Below are 11634 nucleotides of genomic sequence, written 5' to 3'. Positions count from 1 at the left end.
CAAGGAAGCTTTAATATGGTCTGCTGACCCAATGCCATTTGTTATCTACAACCTCTGATAGAAATCCCTTGTAATCCTATTATTAGTCTGTTTGATAAAATATTCAACCAAATTTATTGTTGAGTGAAGTAATAACATTAGTGTAATCTCTGCCTCTAATTAACTGAACTGCTAGACACCACTGTTTATTGCCAGAATTATAACACCAATATTTTGTGTGGGGAGGAGGGACTGATCTTACTCCACAGTTAAACAAGAAGTTATAAAGTACTGTGAGTGCAAGAAGTTTGCAGTTCTCTCAGGGTTTCATTATAAGATTCCCATGAATCATTTTCAATGACAGATAAAGTAGTTCCAAGATGCATTGTCATACATTTTTATAACCATGTGATTAATGTGAGCAGGTTTTATCCATAAGCATTGTATAGAAAGGTTCATAGCACAGAAAGATATTTAGAAGTAATAAGTATCTATCTGTTCATCTGGCTGTCTATCCTCATGTATGTGCCTTCCTCCGTTGGTACAGAAGTCTTCATAAAGATTATTCTTCTCTCCTTAGAATTTCCTTCTTCTCTTCTAGAACTTTGGTTTTTTAATCTGTCTTCATTCCCAACACAGAGACAAATCAACAATTATATCTGATAGTGTCATTAAATGTTTCTCTGCTTATTTATATTGCCTTCCTAGCTTCGGTGCTCTATTAATTCTTAAAGACATTTTACAAAGATTGATTAGATAATAATATAAAGATAATAAAGAGACAAGATGCTAATTTATCTTCTCAGTGATGCTATATTTTTGTGGGGCATGTTGCAACTGAAGTTGGCTTGTAGTCTGGACAGCTGTGAAGTTAAATTAGTAACTTTAAAATTCTGTTGTGATCATCCAGATATGTCACAAATTGTCACCTTCAGATTTAATACCACATAAGGTTGGGATTTTTCTGTTTGGTTGGTTGGTTTTTGGTATTCCATCAACAGAAGTGGAAAATAGTGAGATAAAATGAGGTCTTGTTTCAAACTCTAAATTGCCAGCTTCCAGCTATTGTAAGCATGTAGTTTAATCTAATTTGCTTTTTATTTAAAAAAATAATATTATTGCAAGTGATATTAACTGTCTCTCTGATGTATAATACATTATTGCTACTGGACAGTGCTGTTTAAAAAGTTTAATTATGTGGCAAAACCTATTGCTTGGATCAGCTTCCTTGGGGGCTTTGAAGTGTATTATATGTATATTCAAAAAAGAAAGAAAAGAAAAAAATATGTAACTTGTGTTGTTTTTGGCTTGTGATTTAAACATTGATCTGATGTATTTTAAAGAGAGTATTTCACATATATAGTCCCCAATCCTTCAGTGATTTATCTACATAAGTAGTTCCATTGGGATGGATTGTCACAGCACTTATCCATGCAGAGGAACAAAACTGAGTAGGGCCAGCCCTTAATCCCCTGCATGACCTTGCTCAGACTGTGATGACCCCTATGGGGTAGAGAACAGGAGCTCTCCCCATTGTGAGCAAGTAGGCAGGCAGAGAACAGAGGTGGTGAATGGGAGGAACTGTAACTCTGCCCTTCCTACTCACAAATCCGCAGGGCATGGGAGGCGGGTGAAGCCCCATTTCAGGGAGGCTAGCCCCTTCTGCCCACCACCCAGGGGCGGCTCAACCGATTTTGCTGCCCCAAACAGTCGCCGCTGAATTGCTGCCGCCGCAACAGCAGCAGAGCTGCCGCCAAATTGCCGCCCCATTCTGAATGCCGCCTCAAGCACGTGCTTGGAAAGCTGGTGCCTGGAGCTGGCCCTGCCACCACCCATCCCCAATCTGTGGCTCAAGCCCCGAGACCCTCTGACCCCACTGCAGCTGGAGCCCCAAGACTGCCTGTCCCCCCCTGCAGCCAGAGCCCAAACCCCCCATAGCCAGAGGAGCTTCGGGCCAGCCAGAGCCCTAAGTCCACTCCAACCTGCTTGAAGGAGACCCGGGTTGGCCGCAACTGCCACAGCCGTACCTCCCCTCTGCAGAGCCAAGCCACCTCGCAGGAAAATTCAAAGAAGAAGAAGAAGAACCTGAGCTATGGATATGCCCGTGGAGTCCAGGGAGATTGCTAATAACCCAGGAAGCTGAGTAGCACATACCATCTTCTAAGCTGCCCCGGAACCTGCATGGGGCATAATGAAAAGCAAAAATTTCCCCTGCCAAACGCACAACAGGGTCCGGTGGCAGCAGCTGTGCTAGGGGAGGCTGAGCCTCCTCCAGCCTATTATACCCACCGCCCATGCAGCAGGGACAGCGGAACTGGGAGTGCCAAGGTGGCTAGCACATCTGAAATGCAAATATTGGGGGGGCTCCACCCCTGCATAAACTCAAAGGGGCTGGAGTGGCTGCCACAGGGCCTGGGAAGGAGAGACCCAGGGTTCCTCCCTGTTTCCAGGCCCTGGGAGGGGTTGGAATGGGCCTGGGAGTAGGTAGGAACCCCTGGGACTGTCCTTCCCAGGCTAGTTCTGAAGGTCCCCCCTGCAGAGTTTAAGTACCACCCCACCCTCTCCCAGGAGCTTCCACCCCCGCTGCTGATCAGAGTAGCTGTTGCAGTGCAGAATAAGATGCTTCACACAAAAGGGTGAGGTAATGTATTCTTCCTGCCCACATGCACACAGAAGAACAGGAGAGCAGGAAAGAACTGTGGCTCTCGTTGCAGGTTTGGGTCCTAAAAAATAGTTATATAAAACTAAATAGCATGCATAGTGCATGCTGGGCGAGCAAAATGCTTAATGAAAATCCACAGAAACATTTATTTTGACTGTCCAGCAGCTTTATTTTTCTTTGCTGTTTTAGGTTATTAATCATCTAAAGCAAGTAAATCAGACTCTGTACTTATTGTTTACCAAATGTGTGTTTTAAAAATGAAAGGTATTTTGAATTCTATTCATTTTTGCAGTCCTATGTGAGAATATGCACATTTCATAACAGAAACAATATAAATCCTTTGAAACAAGGATCTATTTTTTCCAGGTGTCACTATCCAAATATTTTACTGCCTATTAAGAGATGGACAAACATGGCCTCCTTTGAAATCCTACTGAAGTCTGTGCTAGCTCATCTGCTTGCAGGATTTGGGCCTAGAGTTGACTTGTTCAAACCTTTACTCGAAGGATCCACCCATGTGGGAAGGCACTAAGATAGCACTGCAATGTACACGATATAGACAGGGAGGAAGGAACAGAAGTAAATGAAATATATCAATAATGGTAATGATAATAATTGCAATAACATTTTTGGAGCTTTTTATTAAAAAAAGTGCATGACATTTTTTAAAGAAAATAATAAGGGTCTATTCTATGCTCAAACATTTTGTTTTTAATTAAGTGTGTGTGTAAGTGTAAGAGGGTTGTATTTTCCACAAGTTCTAAGGATTATATACATAGATGTAATCTCACTGATTCTTTTAAATTTTCTTGACATCTTGTTAAGGCCTCAGTTGTCCTGCTCCAATAGTAATGAGTGGGTATTTTAATGGGAGTAGGAGCAGATCCCAAGTCTTGAGGTATAGAATATTGTCATGGAAATTCTCTTCTAAAATAGCCTCAAAAAAACCATAAAGGCTTCATAAAACAAAGCGTTCTAAACAACACTTGGATACTACTTTCAATATAATGTCTTCACCAGTGAAGATTTTTAACAGCTGTTTTTAACATGTGTTCATCAAATAAATTGTGTTCCTAGTTAAAATGAATCAATGCACCACCATGTCAAATACTGACTGTTACTTCATCAGCACAATAGGAGACCCAACAATTACAGAGCGGGGGAAATCAATCAAGAGAACAAGTGCTACAGTTTATGGAATGTTGCAACAAAATTGACCCCACCTATTCAAGGTCTACATTTCATTTATATATTAAAGTTACAGTATTCTGAGGTAGAGAACCAATTTTTCATCACGGTTACACCAGTGTAAATCTATATTTTATTTGTAGAGGTTCTTATACGATGCCACTCCTCAGGATATCTGAGGCCCAGTTTATTAAAGGTATTTAGGTGCCTAAAAATATTGAAGATCTGCTCCAGAATGCCTATAGAAACTCTACTGAAGTGAATATAGCTAATTCATATATACAAGAATCTTTCTCTTCCTTTAGGCGTAAAATTCCATACTCTTAGTCTCTATCTGTTTTTAGCTGTATTGCCCCTTGGCTTACATAAATGATAGTAATCTTATAGTGAACTGAGGTTTTGGCCTGCTTATACATACACTGATGAGTACAGGCTTATAGGTAGCAAATGAGTCAGATAGGATTGAAAACAGAACCAATGGTGACAAGCAGAAATGATCCACCTTATCACTTTTAGCCCAGGTATTAGAGTGCTCATCTGGGATATGGGAGAAAAGTTCAATTCCCCACTCCCAGGCTAAGGGGGAGAAAGGAGACCGCACTTTCAATCCTACTTCTCAGGAAGGTGCTATAATCATTGTTCTATGGGATATTCTTATCTGAGCCTCCCTCATTCTTTACTGTTCTACTGTGGATAAATAAAGAGTGATAGGACAGAGAAAGAGTGTGTGGGAATGAGTCTGTAGACCAGCGTATGGGGCACCCATGTGGGGGCAGGAGACCCGCGGTCAAGTCTCCTGGCTCCATATCCAGATGAGTACTCTTACCATTAGGATCAAAGTTATAAGGTGGGCACCTCTGCTTCCTTGTCAAGTGATGCAGGCACCTAACTAATTCACACAAGAAACTACATAAGCACTTAAGCTAGGACAGGGGTTCCTACATATAATCTGCTAGCAGAGCGAGGCACGTCTCTGCAGCCAGGACTTAGGTGTCTATATTTGAGAAAGGAGAAAGGTTTAGCACATCAGCATCTTCCATTGGTTAGCTTATGATGGGGAGCTGCCTAACCTGCTGTCTTTTATGGATCTCATTCTTATGTGTCCATTCATTGTGTAGGGAGCCTAAGCAACTAACACAGGCTTTGTGGATCACAGTGTTATTCTGTAGGTGCTGTGATACTCAACGCTGCAGTGCCTAAATCCCTTAATGGATTGCACCTTGCTGCGTGTCTGAGCTAACGACTAAATAACAGGCTCAACTGAAATGATTTAATCTAAGATTATGAATCAGAGATTAGCACAGCACTATACAGAGTACAGAAATAAATAGATACTTTATCACCCTTTATTGTCAGACTAAGAGCTGAATATATGTTCGTCCTGCATCTGGAAGGGAGGTGCAGTGTTCATTGCCCTAAGGTTTCCTATCACTGTCATTATATGGGGTTTCAGGCAAAGGAAACCTAGTTGCCAAGAATATTCTCCCAGAAACACAGGTTGTGATGTCATTTCTACACAGTCTCAGTTTACCCGACTCATGTGAGAAGGCACAATTATTTACAGCTGAGAGGACTAACAAATCTTAATATCTCTCAGTGGGTCTTTCTTACCCCACAATCATTCTTCCATGTTGATTTCTCCAACAGAAAACATGTGCTTTAACAATCATCACTTGTTAGTTTCCCTCGTCTATATATGCTTATGTCAGCATTATTATATTTGTATGCATAATGAATAAATTCCTAAATAGGGTTACTTTTTGATTGAGACCAGTGTTTTAGGCCTTAGAATTCATACATACTCTTTGTTGAAGATAAAGATTCTAAAGAAAAGTAAATATATTTTCATCAAATATACTGAAAGAAAATAACTAAAGTTATTACTATTTCCTAACAGGTACTAACAACCATCAGTAGCCTAGATGTTTTTGCTGTTTATGCTTTTGTTGTTTTTCTCTGAAGCCTGTGGCAATTTTAAAAATGCATTGGTTTATAAACCCCTCTGGAGGGGAACAGTTCTGAATCTAATAATATGATGCAGTTGATGCCATCACCCTGCAGTGTATATATATGAATAGGGTTACATGAACAAGTAACTTGTTCTGATCTCACTTTCCAATGGATGTAACTCCATTGACATCATTGAAGCTACTCCTGATTTACACCTGTTTGAGGAGAATCAGGTTCAACATCTCTTGGGACTCTCCATAGTGTCACTAATAGATAGACACACCTGTGAATTGTTTAAACCAGACATCAAGCTGCAATGTCTCCAGTCTGACAAATCTGATTATCAGTCACTGACATGAAAAATGTTCATACCACTTTTACTATCTGATCCAGCACAATCTTCCTATACCTTTACAGTAATGAACATATTTTCCAGTAATATAAAACATGCTCCAATTTATTACAAATAATTAAATACAATATTAGGGGAAAGAAAGTGCAATTTTAGTATTCAAACAAACAATATACTCTGTTTTCCATCCCTTCCTTACTGTTGAATTGATGCATATAAACTAGTGACTTTTCCATTTCGAGAGAAACATTGTCTAATTTTCCATTAGATAAGCTGAGGTTATCTGTAAAGTCAGAAGTATTCAATATAAAGGATTAACATTCACAAAGTTTCACATACACTTTGAGAATCTCATTTATTTACTTTAAGTAATTTAGGTAACTGAAAAGCTGAGGCTGAAATGTGAACATGAATCTCTGAAGTTAAAACAGATTACTGTGTATTGCAAGTCCTCTGTTGGCAAGGAAACTGGCCCTGTTCCACTGGAAAAAGGAAAATAATGCCAGTTCCTTGGGGGACCAGGAGATGCTTTTCTGCTGAAGCCCCAGACATTGGAACAATGAGCCTGAATCTTGTTCAATTTCACTTGCATTTGGAAGGATCCACCCCCAAGACCCATCATGGTGACTTCATATAGCTAAACCTTTCTTGCAAATTTCCTTGATGCTTCTGCTTGAGGGAACCTCCAGACTTTTTCAATTTTTCTGAAGGGGAATTGAGTTTTCTAAAACAGTGGTTCTCAACCAGGTGTATCCATACGCCTGGGGATACGTAGAGGTCTTCCAGAGGGTATATTAACTCATCTAGATATTTTCCCAGTTTTACAAAAGGATACATAAAAAGCACTAGCGACGTCAATACAAACTAAAATTTCATACAGACAATGATTTGTTTATACTTCTCTATGTACTATACACTGCAATGTAAGTACAATATTCATATTCCAATTGATTTATTTCATAATTACATGGTAAAAAAGAGAAAGCAAGCAATTTTCCAGTAATAGTGTGCTGTGACACTTTCATATTTTTATGTCTCATTTTGTAAGCAAGTAGTTTTTAAGTGAGGTAAAACTTGGGGTACGCAAGACAAATCAGAGTCCTGAAAGGGATACAGTAGTCTGGAAAGGTTGAGAAACAGTGTTCTAAAATATATGCATTGGATATTTGTCCTGTGACAATCCCTGTTTGCTGATATCTCTGACATATTTTCTAGTGTCAGTAGCTGTGAGGAGCCCCTAATCCACAAAAATTACCAAATATAAATCAGTATGTTTGAAAATTCTTAGTATTTGGGAATAAGGGGACCAATTTTGTGCTCTATATTTTTCCCTGTGCACCACTCTGAGACTTGGCACAGCAGACAATCTGGGTGAATGTGATTTAGGTGTTGGGGATAGTTTTAGGCAATCCCTAAACCTCCTTCCTTTAATAATGTAGGGTTATTCCTGCTAATATGATAGTAAGTAGGAAAAAGGTTTGTTATATTCCTTATTTTTGGTATTAAGCATTATTATTTCTAGTAGTTTCTTACCACTTGTAAAATAACTTGCAAAAGTACTATACCAAGAATCTTGAGTAGCCCAAACAAAACATTAAGGCCAAATTTTTTCATTAGTGATTGTGGGTATCTCAAATTTTTGAGTGCCCAATCTGAGATACCTAAAAGTAGCCTGATTTTCAGAAAATGCTGAGCACCTATATTGCAAAAAATCAGGCAGTGATGCTCAAAAATCTTTAAGGCAGTAATGCTCAACCAGTGGTACACGTACCCCTGGGGGTATGCAGAGGTCTTCTCGGGGGTACATCAACTCATCTTGATATTTGCCTAGTTTTACAACAGAATACATAAAAAGCACTAGCAAAGTCAGTACAAGCTAAAATATACAAACAAAATGAGAAAGTAAGCAATATTTGAGTAATAGTGTGCTCTGACACTTTTGTATTTATGTGTCTGATTTTGTAACTAAGTGTTTTTTTAAGTCAGGTGAAACTTGGGGGTACACAAGAAAAATCAGACTCCTGAAAGGAATAGTCTGGAAAGGTTGAGAAACACTGCTTTAAAGTGTCACATACTGGGCATCCTAAAAGTTGTCACCCAAAATCTCCAGTCACTTTTAAAAAAGGGCCTAAAGGATTATTATTTAAAAGATACTATAGTAGAGGCTCCCGAGAAAGAGAGACATCTAGATACTTGTTTCTTATTGGTGGATAACAAACCTGTTTAAAAAGGTAAGATAGCTCAATTCATTGCAGGATGAACCATCTTTACATTTTGTTGTTCTACTCCTTTCCATATAGAGAGAATATTTGACTTAGTTAGCTTAGAGTTTGGGAAATAAATGGGTGGGTAGATGAAGTTGAAAAGTCTGTTCTGATGTTGTGATAAATGAAGGAGCGGTAGCTTCCTTTTATGGACACTCAGCCAGCCAATAGCTATAAAATCCCTCTTAGCTGTTCTTTAATTGCTCTACTTCTAAAGGGTTAAAAAGTTTCACTGCCTTGCATAGGTTAAAGGAAGTGAGTGGGCACCTGGCCAAAAGAGCCAATGGGAAGGCTAGAACTTTTTAAAATTGAAACAAAGACTCCCCTTCTGTTTGTCTGTTGATGTTCTCTGGGGAGAGGCACACAGGGCAGAGACTATGCTGTAAAATGCTTGGGGCCAGGTATGAAAACATTATCAAAATCATACCTAAAAACTACTCATTTACAACCCCAGATATGCAAGTAAATCAGGAAATGTCTAGGAAGACACATTTAGATTTATCCCTTTTATTTCTTTATGGCTTGTGGACTCCTTTGTGCTAACCCCAGGTGCTTTTGTTTTGCTTGTAACCTTTAAGCTGGACCTCAAGAAACTATTCTTGATGCTTAATCATTGTAATTGATCTTTTTAAAACTAGCAATAGCCTAAGTTCCCAAATATATTTTCTTCCTTTTGTTTTTTTAACAAAAATTACCTTTTTAAGAACGTTGAATTTTTGTGTCCTAAGAGTTTTGTGCACGTTATTTAATTAGCTGGTGGCAACATCTGATTTCCTTTGTTTTTCTTTCTCGGCTTTTCCCTGGAGGAGGGGCGTATAAGGGCTTGAGGGTACCCACAGGAAGGAATTCCCAAGTGTGCCTTCCTAAGTTCTCAAACGGGTTTTGCACTTGGATGGTGGCAGCATCTACCCATCCAAGGTCAGAGAAAAGCTGTAACCTTGGGAGTTTAATACAAGCCTGGAGTGGCCAGTATTAATTTTTAGAATCCTTGCAGGCCCCCACCTTCTGCCCTCGAAGTGCCAGGGTGGGGAATCAGCCTTGACACAGGTAAACATCAAAAAGTAAAGACCACAAATTTTCTTCACTGTAGTTTCGGTCCCGCATACAAGTTAGGGAAAACGTGGCACTCCACATGTCAAGTGAAATACAGAAAGTTCAATTAAATATAATTTGTGTTGAGTTAGTTTTCCTTTGATTAACTCTGAGGTGTCTCATTTCACAAGCCTTGATGCTTTAAAATCATGTTTATAAGAAGTTTTGACAGAAGACGAAGAGTCATTTCTTCCATATGTAAAATATTTATATCAATTCAAGCTCCTCACACTATTTTCCTGGTGTGGAGAAAACATAAAATTGTCCCTATGACAAAAGATATTCATACTATTAAATGCGCTATTGTTGTTCATTTTGTTTATGCCACATAGCAGAGATGGATATTTTATCTGGCCTAGCCAACAACTGGATGGTTTTTTAGGAATACACAGTGTGAGGGCCTGAGTTTGATCTCTCCTTTGCCAATGTAAAAGTCTGATTCTTCAAATGGATTTATTACCGTATGCAGCATCATGGACTTTGCATTAGTCCTGCACAGACCCAGATATAGTATCAAGGCCTAAAATTCGAATAACACATTTTAAATCGGTTTATTCCAAATTAAGTTTAATATAAGTGAGATCAAAATGAGGCTCTTACATTACTCCACCCTATCCTACTCAATTCAGCATGCACTGAAATAAATAGTGTCTAGCTTTATTTACTGTTCTGATTTTAAATATATATTCATATTTCATACTCCTTTCTCCCTGCTATCATCATGTGATTCAGAATAAATTAATATTTGTTTTATGGTCCAGATCAATTGGTGGAGCATAAAAATAAGAAATGTATTAAAACTGTGAGTTAACTGTACTCAGCTGAACAGAAAGGGAAAACTTTTGTAGGATCAATTAACAGTTGCCCTTTAAGTTCAAGTGTTTTGGCATGAGCCAACTCTCAAAGGTGCAGAGGTGAATGCCTATTTGTAACAAAATAGCGGGCACTATTTCTTAGTAAGTATAATTTTATATTCATAGCATCATGCTTTATTAATGCATATGTTGTAAGAAACTTCTACATTGATTATGTAATACCATGACCCAGTACGCTCTCCAGTTTCAATGAGCCTACATATGAAATAACTTGCTTTTATATTTCTGCATGTCATTTTCTAAATGATATTTGCATACTTTAGTAAGAATAATATTACTAAAAATCATATTATTGTACATACATAGATTTATCTGAGTGTGTCTATGATCTGCTTATTGTTGGTACTTGTAGAAATGCTAACCAGGTAGTATACATGTTACTCGTTTGAAAATCATGGAAATAAGGAACTTGATCATTAAAATTGAACAATTCCTTTATCCCCCTGGATGAAAAGAATGATTTAGGTATTCTGTGAAATGAAAAGGGAAAGAAACATCTTTAAAGAATCAATATAACAAGCAACGATGACAATCTGTGATTTTTGTATAGGTCAAGTTGTTTCCTAGGGCTGGCAATAACATGAATAAATTAGATAGCTTTTTGCTTTGCAGCCTAGCTATCAGAGAGAACTTCCATTCTAAAACCTCCATTCTCTGATATATTTCCAGCTTCTCTGTCAATGAAACAACAGAGATGCATATATCAGAGAGTAGGCAATGAGTGTTTTAATTAAAATGACTTCTTGGGTCACATTCAGTTAGGTGTACAAGGAGTTAGAAATGGATAAATCACAACACCCATTAGAGAACATCAAGAGGTCAGAACCTATGATAAGGTTATCATTAGATACTATGTAGTGAAACAGTACTGAACCTGAACCTGTGAAACAGTACTGAACCTGCTTTTCTGTCACACTGTGCCTTCAGGAGCAATAACTCTTGTTCATTCATTTGACTGAAACAAGACAAAAACATCTGAGCTAAGTAATGACCTTGGTGCAATATCTTGCAATGGTGCTTATCACCGCTTTATTACCTTTAGATGTTGTCATAAATATAAAGGGAAGGGTAAACACCTTTAAAATCCTTCCTGGCCAAAGGAAAAATCCTTTCACCTGTAAAGAGTTAAGAAGCTAGGATAACCTCGCTGGCACCTGACCAAAATGACCAATGAGGAGACAAGATACTTTCAAAAGCTGGGAGGAGGGAGAAAAACAAAGGGTCTGTGTCTGTCTGTGTGATGCTTTTGCTGGGGTCAGAACAGGAATGGAG

Source organism: Caretta caretta, chromosome 3 (genome assembly GCF_965140235.1).
Source record: "Caretta caretta isolate rCarCar2 chromosome 3, rCarCar1.hap1, whole genome shotgun sequence".
NCBI lineage: Eukaryota > Metazoa > Chordata > Testudines > Cheloniidae > Caretta > Caretta caretta.
The sequence above is the reverse complement of the archived record's forward strand: the minus strand, read 5'-3'. Positions refer to the sequence as shown.